Below are 17,326 nucleotides of genomic sequence, written 5' to 3' on the forward strand. Positions count from 1 at the left end.
AAGTGACATCTTGCTTACTACTATTCATGTGATCACTGATTGGCCAATCAGTGATCACATGATCGGGACCTCACACAGCGGACCCGTTCAGCGATCACGGTGCCGCGTGCTCCCAGGGAGCGCACACAGCCCAAAATGGCGGGCGCCATTTATAAATGGTTACTCACTCCTGCACTGCTCCTGTCCGTCCGTTTTTTTACATGGGCCGGACAGGAAGTGGTTAATGTGTATTATGTCTTTTTTTTTTTTTTAGTTTTGGATAAAACGCATGAAGATGAGAACCCCTGACAAGTTTTTATGCCTGTTTCTCTCCCTGCTGGGTTGCAGTCACCCTTTTTTGTTTTGGTCAATTGTGGCACGTTCCCAGCACAAAGACAGGTACGCAAATATGCGGCCCCATGGAAAAAAGCACAGTTCCGTGAGGCCGCATATTTGTGTGCCGTCGGCGTCAAGGGGTTAAAGCCCTTCTCCAGAACTGGTCTAAGTGATCTAACTGATCACTGTTTAAAAAAAGCCCTATCTAAGTGATCTTTTTATTCACTTTCAGTCCAGTGATGCGGTGTCCCACAGGCCACTGCCCTCCTCAGACAGCAGGCTTCCAGGTCGCCATCATCGGCCGCTTTCATTGGCCAGGTTGAGATGACGTTACACCCGCAGATGCGCAGGCATTCAGTCAGCTTTGGCATTGCCAAATGTGTACAATGAGCTGCGCATGCACAACTCACTGTACAGGGGTGGACAGGCAAGTAAGTAACTTTTATACAGAAGAGACAAAGCATTTCTCTTCTGCATTAAAAATCTTGCCTTTTCGTCCATTTTTATTTTTTCCCATAAAGTTCCATTTTAAAGTATATACTAGCACATTATGACATGCTTACCTTTCACATGAAGCCCTCCAGCAGCACGCTGCCACCGCTGACAGGGCTTTCGTCTTCACCCGGTCTTCCTTCCGGATTCACAGGGTCTGCTTGTTTAAATGGCCAGGGCTGCAATGATGTCACTCCCGCGTATGTGTTCGACAGCCATAGCTGCGACATGGTACTCTGTATTCAATTACTAACTGTGTACCCTGAATGCAGAGCGTCACTGCTCAATGGTGACAACATTGGCTACTGCCAATGTGAATATCTCCTAAACTGTGCACGTTTGGGAGACATTCATTGTACCTACAGGTAAACCTGATTGGAAGCATACCGGTAGGCACAAGTTAGTATAGCGAGTTTACTACCACTTTAAGCCTTGGTCAGGTGACACTTCAGCCCTCAGCCTTCTCCTACATCCTGCTAGGGGTCCTTCTTCAAATGTCAATATTTGGGTCATTATTTCCTGTTGAATGGCTGTTGCCAGGGTCCTCTCAGGAGAGAGAAGAGGACTGATGCCATCTCAGAGGATCTCATGGGACCAGTGGTCTTTGGGTGCCATTGCAGCACCCGATTAGTGGTCTCCTGCACCAGATTTAGCAGCAGTGAGGAACATGGATGGGAAATTTAGGTGAGTGTTGGTGGTTTCACAAGGCTAGGAGACAAATGGACTGTCAGGATGGGTTAGAGAGAGGCAGGAAACATATACTTTTATCCAGGAGTGGGGCTTTAAGGAGGATGCACATGGTGGTGCCATTTTACAGCCACTTGTCCTACTCCCAAGTGAAGCTCTACACAGCCTGAACCTTTCCTGATCCTCACAAGTAATGCTTGAAGCAATCAGACCATGTGTGGCCTCTCACATTTTTTTTTATTTACTGTGAATTCTACATTCTCCTCTTAGGTGCCAATCAGTGCAACAATATTCAGAGAGAATACCATAAGAAAAGATTGTTCTTACACATTGTAACAGTAAAAAAGGGACTTTTTGAACTGCACTACTGCTAGTTTTGGTCAAAACAAACCAATTGGAATCAATAAAAAATATCCCAACGCCAATTACATTAAAACATGAAGGATGTCGGACCACAAAATGTGTAGGGTGAGGCTTGGACGTGACGTCACCATGGACGCCAGGAATTGCAGTCTGAGCAACCCCAGTTTTATGCTTATGTGAATGCACTTGGGTCAGTGAAGACACACTGAAATGTGAGTTTAGAATCTTATAATATGCAAGCTTTTCACTCCCGAATATACAAATTGGTGGCCATGAGAGTGCATAGAGGGGCTTGCTGAGTCTGCAGATCATTACTCTCAGAGGGGAATGCGAGCTGGTTCATAACATACCAGCATTTACCTCTGGAGAGTTTATCTAGTATTGTTTGGTGGTGGATTTCACATTGGTGTGTTGAAATCCACTGGGACTGACTTATCATATTTGAAATATTTAAATATATATGAATTTGAACAGACATTTTTATTTTATTTATTGCACATATCATTTATATTGATATTTTTATTGCACATTTATATTTATGCCCTTTTTTTTGCACACATTGTTTATATTTATTATTGGATTCGTATGGTTTGCACAATGGCACTTTGACATATGTAGGCATATTGCTTTATAGCATATGTGGAATAAAATTGAAGTTTACACAGTTTTATGAAGTTTTAGTACTGATATTGGGATAAATCACACACTGTAGAACAGCACTGCCTTTTTATAGCTTTATTTTTGTAACAGAACAGTATGGACTGCTACCTATTCTTCTATTAAGGAAGGAACCAGTGAAAAAAGTATTTCCTGAAAGAGGTTCTTTTAGGTGAAAAGAGGATACTTCCTCTAAGAAAGGGAATGGCACATACCAGAAGACCAACTGATCTGAATACTATATTATCTATAATCACAAGCATAGATACTACAGGTGAAAATATATAACCAATGTGATGCAATAGATATTAAGTGAATGTCGCGCTCCACTAAAGATTTGTGTAATAAATAATTAAATATATAAAGTGCTACGTATTAAAATAAATAATAAAAATGTATCTGTGTGTTTATATAATTCATACAGTATAATAATTGTGAAATAAAAATTGTTTGTGAAAATTATATATATTTTATGGGATGAAATATAAATTACAATTGACAAAAATGTCCACAGTGTCTTCAAAAATAGTGCAATCCTTAAATTTTCCATTCTGTGATTATGATCAGAGGAATATAGCTAAAGATAAATTTATGCACTCACCTTATTTCTAGCCCAATCTTACAGTCAGGCTAAACAACTTTATGTCTTTTGTGCGTGCCGACGGAATGGTTATCAAACTATAATCACTTTCCAGATGTACTGGATGTAATAATTTGGTAGTTCCCCCAGGGGGTCTATTAGGCTTCCTGATCCCTGTTGAGAGTATGGATGGACGGATGTTCTCCCTGTGTCCTCCAGGGGTCTTCCTATTTCCTTCACCTCCTTTCCTTATTCCTCCATGTTCATAATTAGCATGAAAAAAGAAAGGATATAGTGCTTTATCCTTTTATATGGGATTTATTCAAGAATGCATATAAACCACTCACATTCCAAATAATCATAACAAGCTTTTTGTAAAAATCCTCAGTGTGTGCTCAGCACACTGTCTGTACTCGTCGTGTGTTAACGCTGTGACGTCAGAGCCCCTCCCCTACGCGTTACGCCACCAGGTCACGTGGCTTCATCAGGGAGAATCCCTTTTTTATTTTGCAGCTTACCAATTCTTAGATGTGATAGCTGCATTATTTTTCTTTTTTAGGTTTTCTTCTATTTTCATCTGGTGATCTGGCCAGTAAGTCTGTTAGCTTTCAAAAGAACAAGCTTTCCTGCAGAATTTATCAGTTACAGAGATGATACAAACCATTTAACACTAGCTTGGACCAATGTAATTTTGCATATCTCATACCTGACCGATCCTTGCATAAGCTGTAAGGCTGCATTTACACTTGAGCAATTTTCTGCTTGAAGCGTGTAGCTCTATAACGCTCAACAAGCCAAATCCCATTCATTTCAATGGCCCCTGTTCACATATGAGCGTTCTATCACCTGAAGCAAAACGCCTGTCACTCAAAAAAAGTGCATGAGCTTCTATTTGGCAGATTACAAGTGATTTTGGTCCCAAATACTTCAAAGAAACGCCTTAAAACGAGTGACTTGAGCGTTTTACGTGCATTTTATTGTGCTTTTTTCTGCTCAAACAGCAGTTCTCGTCCCCTAATTTTCTCCCCCTCTCCTTCTTCTAGTGCTTTTTATTGGCTAAACAAAAATGCATGAAACTGTAAAACACTTGTAATACACTTCTAAAAACGCTCAAAAACTCTCAATTAAAAATGTATTAAATCGCTAGCTCACGTATAAATGCAGCCTAAATCATTGTAGTAGTCACAGCTACTAAAGTGATAGTAACAGTCTTCCAGATCCAATGCTGAGTGACTGTCCTTTTGTATAATAACCACACGGGGTCACCTGGTTGCCACCTCCATCTTTCAGAGAAAACCTTGTGTTTTTATCAATGAACACAGCATTCTATGGCATGTTGTCCAATCAGAAAACATCTTGTATTCACTGAAAACAATACACAGTATTATGTGAATGACAGCAGTGCAGAGCTAGCAACCCCCTGTGGTTTACTATGCAGAAGGTCAATTGCTCAGCACAGGACCCAGAAGACTTCTGTTATCACTGTAGTAGTAGGAACTAGACCAGCAATGGACAAACTACGGCCCGGCGGACCTTTTAATCCGGCCCGCGGAGCTAGGCTCCTCTCACAGTCTGCCCTGAAGACCGGTGTAGCATGAAAATCTGTCTCCTATGAGGATCTGTCCCCCTCGACGTATCTGCGCATGTGCCGGAGATCGCCGATCGGCTGCTAATGCCTGAAACTAGCACATGCGCAGATACGTCGAGGGGGACAGATCCTCATAGGAGACAGATTTTCATGCTACACCGGAATGGCGCGGGAACACGGCGAGAGGAAAGGTAAGTGAATTGACACAGGGGGGACTTGGGGACTTAATATGGGGAATAAATTACTATATGGGGGATGAATTACTATATGGGGGATGAATTACTATGGGGGATGAATTACTATGGGGGATGAATTACTATATGGGGGATGAATTACTATATGGGGGATGAATTACTATATGGGGGATGAATTACTATGGGGGATGAATTACTATGGGGGATGAATTACTATATGGGGGATTAATTACTATATGGGGGATGAATTACTATGGGGGATGAATTACTATATGGGGGATTAATTACTATGCTTACTATGGGGGAATATTACTATACTTACTATGGATGACACATACACATCATTCATCTACTCTTGGTCCGGCCCCCGGGTCCAATATATGAACCCATTGCGGCCCTCAAGTCAAAAAGTTTGCCCACCCCTGAACTAGACCAATATAACTATGCCAAAAAAAAATACCTAAACTTCAGCTTTAAGGTCTCACACACACAGGGCAATTGCCCTGCTTTCCTAAACACCTTTCCTCCTGGCAGCAGCGTTTTGGCAGAAAAACACTTGATGCATGTAAATGCGTCTAGATGCATTTAGGTGCTTCAAGCCCTTGAGCATTACTTCATTTAATTGACTAGAATAATTATTTATTTTGGCCATTGAAATTAATTAATCCTCAAGCGCTTGACACGCCCAGTGTTACGAGCATTTAGATGCGTTTAAACACATTTACAATCGTCAAATGTTTTTTCTGCCAATAATGCTGCTGTTCCTAGACATGCTAGGAGTGTTTTTTTTTCTGACTCTAAACACCCCTGCCTCTAAACTCCTAGGTGTGCATGGACACTTAAAATTTGACTAAACCCACAACAGTAAAATCAGTCTGTATATGCAGTAAAGCATGTTTGCTATACTCACTGTGGAACCTAAGGAGTTAATCCTCTGTAAAAATGCTGTTTCAACCTGACTCATCTGAACCTCCCCTTCTTCCAGTGCCCCCCTCTTATCTCCTGATAAGACATATTATGTGGAGACACTGTGAACATGCTCAGTTTAACGTGTCTTGCTAAGGAGGTTTTTTTGTTTCTTGGGAGAGTGCATGTGATCAGCACAGGACCAATCAGCACTGTCCAGACAGAGGTCAGGGGTTCTGCATCCTCCTAGAGCAGAAAAAAAACTCCTCGTATAAGCTTTAGCCAGTGCTCTGCTCAACACTGGTAGAAGTCAAAAGATTGCTCTAACTGCTGATGAGAAAAGGTATTTAGCAGTTTATATTTACTAAAATAATTGCATATCCAAGTTCTGTGTACTGTGGGAGACCAGATAGAGTGAATGTAGGGTCCAGAATTTAGTAAGACTTTAAGCGAACATGGAGGGGTGTTTAGAGGCAGAAAAAAGCCCACCAGACACCCTTAAAATTTTTAATGATCAGTGTGTATGAGGCCTAAATACTGTTTGTGTGTTTTTTTATTAGTATATTGTTATTTTTTGTTGTATAGTTTTGCTGTCTTTTGGTAAAAATTATCTTCTCGGGTCCCATTAAGGTAACAGTTTTCTTATTTTGCTCCTCAGTCTACATTAGTGCCCCTTGTTCACACCAGCCCAATGGGGGCAGTCCATAAAGCATTGCCCAAGGCCATCCCAATGGAAAGACAAGGCAATTTGCTTTATGTCCTGTTACCAGTGGCAGTACACTCATTATGCACACTATAATGTGCACCTGCTAAGGCTACATTCACACCTATGCAATTTGCGTTTGATCCGTTTCTGCAGTGATTTTTGCGGTGCATTTTGCGTTTTTGCACATGCGTTTTTGCCACATTTTTTGATGTATTTTACTTTTTTTTTCTTGTTGCTAGGCAGAGTAAAATTCAAAACTCAGCAAAAATGCAGCAAAAACACACTACATGCTATTCTTCAGCATCTTCATTGAAGTCTATAGAACCAAAAACACAACTTTTTGCGTCTAAAAAAGCCCTTGACCCTATCCAAACAACGCACCGGATGAAAATGCGGAGATGTGAACGCGTCCCATAGGCAATTATGTTAAACAGACTGTAATATTATTATTATTACATCACGTTTATATAGCACCAAAGGGTTTGCTCAGCGCTGTACAATAGAGACTGTAGACTGTACTACATCTGAAAACCGCAAAACGCTGCGGAAAATGCTTAGGTGTGAACCTAGACTTAATGAGAGCTGTATTTTATGTACAATTTGTGATACAATCATTTTTGTCAAAGAGGATTCTATGAAGTAACAGCAGAGGGTGCTACAGTACAGAATTTCTAGAAATGCTGTAGCTTTATAAATCCCAGCATGCATTTGTCAAACAGGAACACATTGCAAGTGATTTCCTTCCCTTCTCTAGTAAAATGTGCAAAGCTGTTCCATTAGAGAAGAGGAATGGATCTATCGGTGCTGTGCGGATTCATATAACATCACTGACTGCCATGTCACATTGAGTCTGTATAAAAACAGTCCTAAACGCTGCAAACTTTTGATTGTTTTTATTTGTTTACCAGCTTAGTCATATCTATACATCTATAAAAACAACTTAAAATCAGTATAGTTAATATTTTAATGAAGCAATGGCATCTAACCGATGGTGTATTCTGAAGCAGTGAAATTAAAGCGAGTCTGACTCACCCCAACTTACAGCAGGTCTTGCTGTTAGCAAGAGGAATGAAGTTTTGACTTTGTGGTTGTCAATAATTCATTATCATCACCCTACTCTGAAATGGTCTGATATTAGGGAAAGTAGAGTAGGAAAACATGGAGCTTTGCTACATCAAGCAGCCAGAGACCTTGGGGGAGATTTACTCAGAATCGAGTGCAGCTGTGCACAGTAGCCAGGGGCGGACTGACAACTCATGGGGCCCCTGGGCAATAGGGGATCATGGGGCCCAAACTCAAAAAAGCCTATGAAAAAGGTACCAGGGGCATCTCATGGGGCCCCCTACTGACCCCGGACCCTCGGGCAGTGCCAGAGTTTCCAAATGGTCAGTCCGCCCCTGACGGTATCCAATCAGCATCTAACTTTAGCGTGTTCAATTAAGCTTTGGCAATAAAACCCGGAAGCTGATTGGTTTGTCTGCAGAAGTAAACTTGATTTTGCACTCTCTAGCTTTAGTAAATTAGCCCCCTTGTCACTATTTCATCTTGAATTTATCACCAAAAAAAGGATCAGCTTCATAGAATTTTACTAATTAGATAATCTGCAAACCAGCTGCATTTGGATTAATTTTACAAAGGAATGATCACTTCATTCTGAATGTAGTTTCTTGCTGCTGCTTACTTGGCATTGTTAGTGTGATTTCTACATTTATTTATATTTGCTCTACAAAAGACGTTAACTTATCTTACAAGTGACAAATTTAAACTGAAAAAAGGTGACGGGTAGGATTTTTATGACAGAAGAAACCCAAATGGGTCTCCCAAATTGAACAGGTGCTGCTGGTCACCCATGCACTGACCCATGTACACTGACAATTAAGGGCTGATGTACACGGGGCATTTGGAAAACTCTTGTGAACGATGGAAACTGACTGCTGGAAAACGTAGGTTTAAAAACGTCACTTTAGCTGTGTTTGCATACCTCGTTTATGCACGTTTATCTGCGTTTGTGTTTAAAAGCGTTTTTAAAAGATAACCTCAGGAGACCCTCCCAAATGCCCAGAATGCACTGAAAAATAGTAAAAAATTAACTATTTCAGACATTTTGAGAGAAATAGAAAGAGCAGAAGCAGAGAGAGCAGTATATGTTGAGATGACCTGTCTTTTCTGGTTGTATTCACTATGGATCCCATCATGAGCATAATGCAGCACGTTCTACCATTTTTTCCTTCACGTGAAACCTCACAACTGATTGCATTGGTGTACTGGGTCCATTTGAATACATGGAAAATGCTTTGCATGCATTTCTGATGATAAAAAAAGGCTCTGAACAGCATCTGGACATGGAAGTTAAAAAACGCTTCTAAACGCAAACACTTATAAACGCGATTAACAGTGTTTACAAGCATTTGGTGTTTGAAACGCGAGTAAAACCTCCTGCACGCAAGTTTGGTGCGTTCAAAAAAACGACTGTAAACTCAACTGCCTGTAAATGACTGTAAACGATGATGTGTACATGGACACATAGGAAAACATTAGGGAGAGTTCAGGTGCTGCTGAATAAAACACTGAACAGCTCCTGAACATCAGTATAGGAGCTGCAGTGTATATGAGCCCTAAGGCTCACTCTAGGACAGGGGCGTCCAACCGCGACCTATGGGCCGCATGAGGCCCAAGATGGCTATGAATGCAGCCCAACACAAAATCGTAAACTTTATTAAAATTATTTTTTTTTCTTTTTTAAAAATGTGTTTACATTTAGCGAACACATGCGTCCGAAGAAAATTTGACACTGTCTCCATACTTCCCATAGAAAAATCTCTCACTCTTCACATTCACACTTTATTCATGGCATAATTGTTCGGCAGCACCTATATTTGTGAGCAATTATTTTCAAGGATGAAGCACACAAAGGGCAAAATTAGAACCAAAACATCTGTTGAGCACTTTGAGAACTGATTGAGAATTTCTACTACATTCATCAAGAAAATATTGATGTTTGTTTATGAAAAACAAATATTGCACTAGTTTTATGTTGCCCTCTTTTACTAAAAATATTACAAAAAGATATGAAGTTTTATTACTCAGATTACTCAGTGATCGTTAACTTATGATCTGCCTGACTTTTTCAGCTCATTAGCTATCTTTATTGTTAGTGGTTTTTTTGTGTGGTCCAAGACAGTTCCTCTTCTTCCAATGTGGCCCAGGAATGTCAAAAGGTTGGACAACCCCGGTCTAGTAGATGTCTTTTTTTGGGTTTATTGCTGAAGACCTTTAGCAGGAGAGGGGTTTAGGGACATGGAATACTACAAAATAAACAGTAATCACGGTAGCAGGGACAAACTTCCCTCTAATCTTCACAAAAGCAGCTTTTCTGGGGGTAGCAGGGTATGGCTAGGATGTTGAATTCCCTGCAAGAGCAGTCCATAAAGCAACTTCTGGCAACTGATTTCTCTCTGGCACTTGCCCAACTATCGGTCTCAGTGAAGTCTTTACTCTGAAGGTCATTTACTAAAGCTGGAGAGTCCAAAATCTGATGCAGCACTGCATAGAAACCAATCAGCTTCCAGGTTTTATTGCTAAAACTTAATTGAGCAAGCTAAAGTTAGTAGCTGATTGGCTATCATGCACAGTTGTACCAGTTTTAGTAAATCTCCCCCACATTGTCCCAGGAGCTGTCTGCCACCCAGCATCCTCAGGCAAATCATCTGTGAAGGAAATAAGGGTCCCTCTTTCAGTCCAGGACTCAGGGACAGTGCCCATCATCAAGGGTACTTCTTTGGCAATACTTTTCAGACCCTCGGTTCAACGACCGCTGAGGTCCAAGCAGCAATCTCTTGTCCCTCTCGCTCTCTCTCCAGGGGCGAAACACCCTCCCAGGCAACTGGAACCCTTCCTGACGAGGAAAGAACAATATCCTCAGTCTTCCTGCACATTTCCCAACCACCTCTGGTCACCTCCTTCCAAAGATTGGACAGGGCATGATAAATATTCATTTGATCATTTGAATCTTTCTCCCTATGATCAGGAAGCTAGAGGCAGGGGGTAAGCAATCAAACTTTCAACTCAAGAATCCTGGTCAGACCCAACTGATCAATATTCACGCCACTTAATACAGTGGAGCCAAAAACTAATTTCACCTAGCAGCTTAACTAGGAGGGTGCTATATGTTTTAAATGCTTCTGCCTGACTGTCAGCATTAATGTAAACTGAGCCGTGCATGCACAGTTCAGTATACATTTAAAGCATGATGATGCGACTCCTGTGCGCATTAACAGGAATGACATCATGGTGGCCCGGCCAGTCAGTCAGCCTAAGAGTCCTAACCCAAAAGGAAAACCAGGAGAAGATGGAAGCACCAGTGACATGGAGGGGATCGTTTGGCAGGTAATATGTCTTATCAGGAGATAAAAAGGGGACACTGGAAGAAGGGGAGGATCAGAGAACACAGGATCAAACAGCCTTTTCACATGTTTGTTCTGCATGTTTAGGCACCAGTGGCTCTTGCTGCTGTCTCTGAGCCTGTGAAATGGGAGAGAGAAAACCAGTGGGCACAGCGCTGGATCAATACAGGACTCAAGTAAGCATTTGGGGAGGATGGTGGGAACAACCAGTGGAAGTTTTTTTTTAATCTTAATGCATTATCTGGCTTTAGAACCACCAATACTACATGCTACAGCAACAAAACACTTTTCAAATACTTCCCTATAGTTAGAGATGATTTTAATTGGGCTCTCTAGGGTTTCCCTAGATTGTTGTTAGCCTTCGGCTGTACTCACTGTACAGCTGTCCCCCTTTCCCTGCCAGTCAGCACTAACCCCCGGTTCACATATATGCGGACGTGCGGGCCACATTTTGCATGGGCACAAGAGTCTATTCATTTGAATGGACTCCCGTGCCTGTGACACTCAGCGAAGAAGTCCCTGCACTTCTTTGGAAAACGCAGCCCGCATGGGAACCTCGGTTCCCAGTACGGTTGATTTTTCCAGTGCGGGCGGAGTGCCAATAGAACTAATGGCACCTGCCCGCGGGTCCGCATTTCTCTGTGCAGGTGGTGCAGCTGCACGGATTTTCGTGCGGATCCGCAGCGGCACCACCCACACATATGTGAACCTATGTGAACCTAACATTGTGTTGGGCCAGATCACACTTACCTCATCACCTCAGCCTGCTAGACCACAGTGATTCTGCTTCAGTGCTCCATGAAAGCTCAGTCAAAGTCAAAATCCTTTCAGGAGAATGTGCTGTGGACCGACAAAATAAAATTACAGCTTTTTGGTAAAGCCCACCATTTTACTGTTTTCAGAAAAAGAAATGAGGCCTTTAAAGAAAAAAAATACAGTCCCTATAGTCAAACATAGTGGAGGTTCACTGATATTTTGGGGTTGCTTTGCTGCTTCAGGCACTGGATGTCTTGATCGTGTGCATGGCATTATGAAATCTGAAGACAACCAAAGAATCCTGGGGTGGAATGTAGGGCCCACTGTCAAATTTGGGTCTCTGTGAGAGGTCATGGTTCTTTCAGCAGGGCAATGACCCAAAGCACATGTCAAAAAGCACCCAGAAATGGTTCCAGACAAAGCACTGGAGAGTACTGAACTGGCCAGCAATGAGTCCAGATCTAAATCCCATAGAGCACCTGTGGAGAGATCTCAAAACAGCAGTTGGGAAAAGTAACCCTTCCAATCTGACAGACCTGAAGCAGTTAGCAAAAGAAGAGTAGTTCAAATTTTCAATAGAAAGGTGTAAGAAACTCATTGATAGTTACAGGAAGCAATTGATTTCAGTTATTTTTTCCAAGGGGTGTGGTACCAAATATTAAATTGAGGTGGCAATAAATTTGTCCAGTCCGTTTTTGGAATTTTGGGTGGAATGTGTCAGATTTGGATATTTGTTTCTCCACTTTTTTGTGTCATATCAATACATACAAAAGAAATAAACATGAGAAAGTCTAAACATTTTTTAAAGCGGAGTTCCACCTGAAAAAAAAAAGTCAGCAGCTACAAAAACTGTAGCTGCTGACTTTTAAAATACAGACACTTACCTGTCCCTAGGTGCAGCGGTGTCCTCACCACCGCTGGTTTTACTAGCCGTCTTCCCTCCCTGGCGCCTGCATCTTCAGTGTGGGCACCCGGCTGTGACAGCTTGTGGCTTCACAGCCGGGTGCCCACTGCGCACATGCGTGAGAAGCGCTGCGCTTTGTGAGTGGTCCCAGAGTCTTCTGGGACCTGTCACGTTTCCCAGGAGACTACGGGGAGGGAGGGGGGAGTACAACTTCCGCTTCCCATCGCATAGACGATCACAGCGGAAGTGGGAGTGGGTACCCGCTCCCCAAAGGTGCCAATCCTTAATGGGGAGCGGGGGACAAAGGCTTAAAATGGAACTTCCCCTTTTGGGTGGAGCTCTGCTTTAATTGCAACAATTTTCTGGGCAAAATTGTGCATTCCCTGACATAAATAAAATATTTTTGGCCTTGAGTGTATATATGTATTTGTAGTACTAAACACAATCTGTGTCAAATTGGGGAGATTTCCCTTCACATCCTGTCATTTAGCCAACAGGAGGTGAGGGCAAAAGTGGGGAAATCCCACTTTGTCACCAGGGTCACCAGGACTAGTGTCTTCATTGGAAAATATTCCTGTTTGGATTACAACATTTAGGACTTTCTTTCACTCTTCGTGGTAATGGCAATAATGGTTAGTTATATTTAAGACTAATGTAGAATATGCGGAGATCCAAGACAACCAATAAGTGGTCATCCATTATTTATCTGACTGCTCTAAATAGAGATGAGCTGAAGTGTTCTCATCTGTAGCCAAACTCCATACTTGTGGTCTTTGTTTTCTCCGATGAGTTTTGGACAGACCATTCCTACCCTCCAGCTCTGATAAATAGAGAGGGGGAATAGCAGTGATGGAGCGGCCTGAAACTCATTGGAATAAAAAAAGGTGCAAGTTCGGAGTTCGGCTAGAGATGCGTTTGAAGGGTGCACACACTCATCTCCAGCTTTAAACAGGTGAGCAGTAGAGTCTCATAGAATGTGTTGAATAGATGACCTTTGAACACTTCCACCACTCTTGGATTACCAAGCCCAATAGCAATTGCTTAGGGGGATATCTTCTTTTGTCTGTAAGCTTTTCCTTCCTATAATGTTTGCTCCTCACAGCAAACATCTGTGCAGAACATGAAAAATACACCTTATACAAGGCACTCCCTTTAAACATTCAGAAAGGTCTTTTTTGATCTTCTGAGCCTTTGTAAAAAAAAAAAAAAAAAAAACTAAGTAAAATGTGTTTCCAGAAGTCAAGACTGCTGTAAAAGATGGAAGCTGGTAATTAATGAGTCTCTTTGATATCCAATCTTGTTTGCTCCCAGGCAGAAGTAGTATAGCTTGTAGTGCTTGTAATCAGAATCAGCTGTGACCACCAAGAATTCTATTGCAATTAACAGACATTTCCTTTGAAACTCGGCCTTCTGTAAAAGAGGTTTACAGTCCCATGCCAGTAGGAATGCATATTTTTGCTGCTGAATAAAGTATTCGTTTCCAAATATATCCTCCTGTATAAAATGTTACTAATCCATCTCAGTCAACAGATCCCCCCCAGCCAATTGATCGGGCAGATTCTTGTAGTCGATCACTGTAGTTTCCTGGGATAAAGCCATTATGTTCAACATGTTAACTAAATGGTCATTAAAGAATAACAAGTGCTTGATAGTCAATTTAATGTCTTTGATAAAAGTATTAAATACAGTTTTTATTTTTTTTTCCATCTTTTCTTGTATCTCATCGCTGCTGGTCACCTCCAGCTTCTTCAGGACATTTCCTGTCTACATGTATGCAGTCTTTACAGAAGGGATGAACTCAAGAGTGTTTTGATTCTAGTCTGAAACCACCAGAGCAAAACCACCAGGAGGCTGTCACTGCACTGAGACAATCTTAAACGCACAAGGGGTGAGTTTGAAGGGGTGTGTATGTGTGCGACTTTGAGGCAGGGGATGCCACGGCCCCTTACAAGTGTCCCAGGCCAATACAGTGACAACATTCTGGTGGGCTCGCTCAGCTTGGTTCAGACTGGGGTCCAAACATTCCTGAGCTCATCCCTACTCTCCAGCAGAGGGGGATGCATACCTTTGCTCTGGACCAGTTTACTGATAGTGAAAAATATGGCTCATGCCAGCAAAATATCCGTGAGAATGACCTCTTGTAATTTCAGCCATAGACACATATGACATGGTGACAACACAGGAGCACAATTGGGAGACAGTTGTCACCTCATAAGAGGAAGTGTCTAGCCAGATAACGAGGTGTTTTTTTATTATGTTCAATCATGTTCAACGATTTTGCAGGTTTTAACAGAGCAATGTTAGAAACGGAATACAAGGATGTAAAAGCATACAGAACTAGATTGGTAACATGTGCTTCAATTTATAGTTTAAACACTTGATATTAGACAGAATGTCACATACTTGGTAGAGGCTGAGCTGAAAAGAGGGTTTTCCTTACACCTTCTGTCCTGACCCTCCTGGAGTTGGTGACAGAGTATAGCAGGACGAGGTGTCACACTGGTGCCTATGGTTAGTCCTGACACTGTGAGTGGCCAGATTACAGTCTGGATCAGCGTTTCTCAACAGGGGTGCCGTGAGGAGTCCCCAGGGGTGTCGCAGGAAAATTGCCAAAATATCCTCTAATCTATGTAAAATAGATTTTTTCACCACCAGCAATGTTTTTTCTTTACAGCAGTTCTGGTCCGCTGAGTAAAAAGCGCATGCAGACGTGACCGGCACTCAGGAAGCTCTGCAGGCAACCCATCGGCGCCCTGCCAATCGATGACATCGTCACTTCCCACGTGGCTTTCTGGGAGTGTGGCAAGCGACCTGCTCTAGTTTCGGTGGTGGATGGCGCTCTTTTATTGGCAACTGAGGCGGCACATGCTGGCGTGTGAGAGGGCAGAAAAAGACACAGTTTTTCCTTGGTGCGCTGCATATGAGCTCTGGGAGGTACAAACTCTGATAGCACTGTAGCAGACATGGTAATTGATCTTTCAGCAAACTTGATTACCCTATACTAAATGTTAGTGTATAAAAATAAAGTCCAAAAACAAAAATCAAAAACCAAATTCCAAATAAAGTCCCAAAAATATTAATTCATAGAAACAATCTTTATCTGTAATTTTCTCAATTCTTCATATCTTCAAACCACTTTTGTGATATACTCCAAACAAAATCTTCATATACCTCAAAGAAAAAAACTCAACATGTGTATTATCTCCAAAAAAGTATATTAAAATGTACCACACGTGTTTCATGCAGACAAAACTAACGTGCCACCGCAACCGTGAAAAGAAATCCCTCTGCCTTAGGTATCAATCCACTGCATACCAATAAGAGAAGTGCATAATTACCCTCAGAATAGTATCAGGGGTCTGAATACTTATTTCCAACCTTTTTGTTCCTTCAGCCTTTCCAGCCACTTCCCACAGACCTCATAAACAGACCAGGGATCAGTATGTGTCATAAAAACTCATAACACTTTATTGTAGCAACTTACATTAAAATAAGATGAGATCAGCTTCCACACCAAGAAGATTATTCCACAATCCTGCCTCTCCTCAGAAGTGTGTAGGTATCCTCACCATTCCACTCCCGAGGGGGAATAAATCACCTGTGGTAGGTTTCCAGTAACCCAAAACACATGAGGATTCCAGGAAGGCACAACCGCGTGTACCAGGATCAAAGATGGCCGCCACCGCACTTCCGGAAGAGCGTCACTACGTCACCACGTCACGTGCCCCGGACACGTTTCGTTACATCCGGACTTTGTCAACAGGGATCAATTGGTTTTCATGTAATCAAGTAAAAAAAAAAAAATCTCCGAATAATGGAAAATTCATCCAAATTTCGATTCGTAATGAAACTAACTGCACGTCTATAAATGTGATCCTATAGCTTGGCATTAAAGTGCCACTAAATGATATCCATAATCTACCGTAATTTACAGGGGTTTTATAAAAATATGGAAACACCAGGTAAAAGAACAAATTCATATCCTAATATGGTGTTGGACCGCCTGGGAATTGACAAATATACGTTTTGAATGGTGTATAATGGAATCTTATACCACTCTTCATGAAAAAATCATTCCAGTTCTTGCAGAGATGCAGAGGCAGAAAATGAGCCTGAACCTTGTTCTCCATAATTGACCATAGTGGCTCTATGGTATTGAGGTCTGGCAACTGCGGTGCCCAGGTAAAGTGCAAGACTTTTTTCTGCATGTTCATCAAACCATGATTTGACAACACCAGCTACGTGAATCAGAGCAATATCATCTTGGTAAATGGCAATGTCTGTACAATGGGGTGCACATTGTTGGCCAAACTTTGTACATAGTCGCTGGCAATGACTCTACCTTTCAAGGTGATGATGGGGCCTGCAGAATACCAAGATATGGCTTCCCAAACCATGATTGTGCCACCACCATGCTTTACGATTGGCAGAAAACAGTCCTATTTATAAGCTAGGGAGGGTGTTTTCCACACATAAACACGTTCGGTGGTTGGGAACAGTGTGAAGCTCGATTCATCGGGCCATATTACAGTCTTCCATTGATTGACAGTCCACAATTTATGAGTGTTGAACCATTTTCTCCTCTTCTGAGCATAAATATCAGGCACAAGTGGTTTGAAAATTGCAACTTGCCCGTGAATGTTTTGCTTATGAAGTTCCGTCAGCACAGTTTTTGTGGACACGGGCTTTGGAAGACTGAGATTGTACTCTGGAGTAACTTTTCTCACAGTTCTTTTCTTATTCTGGGTCACAATCCTGCGCAATGTTCTTTTGTC

Source organism: Staurois parvus, unplaced genomic scaffold, assembly GCF_062004578.1.
Source record: "Staurois parvus isolate SC_StPar_1 unplaced genomic scaffold, SC_StPar_1.0 ptg000001l, whole genome shotgun sequence".
Classification (NCBI taxonomy): domain Eukaryota; kingdom Metazoa; phylum Chordata; class Amphibia; order Anura; family Ranidae; genus Staurois; species Staurois parvus.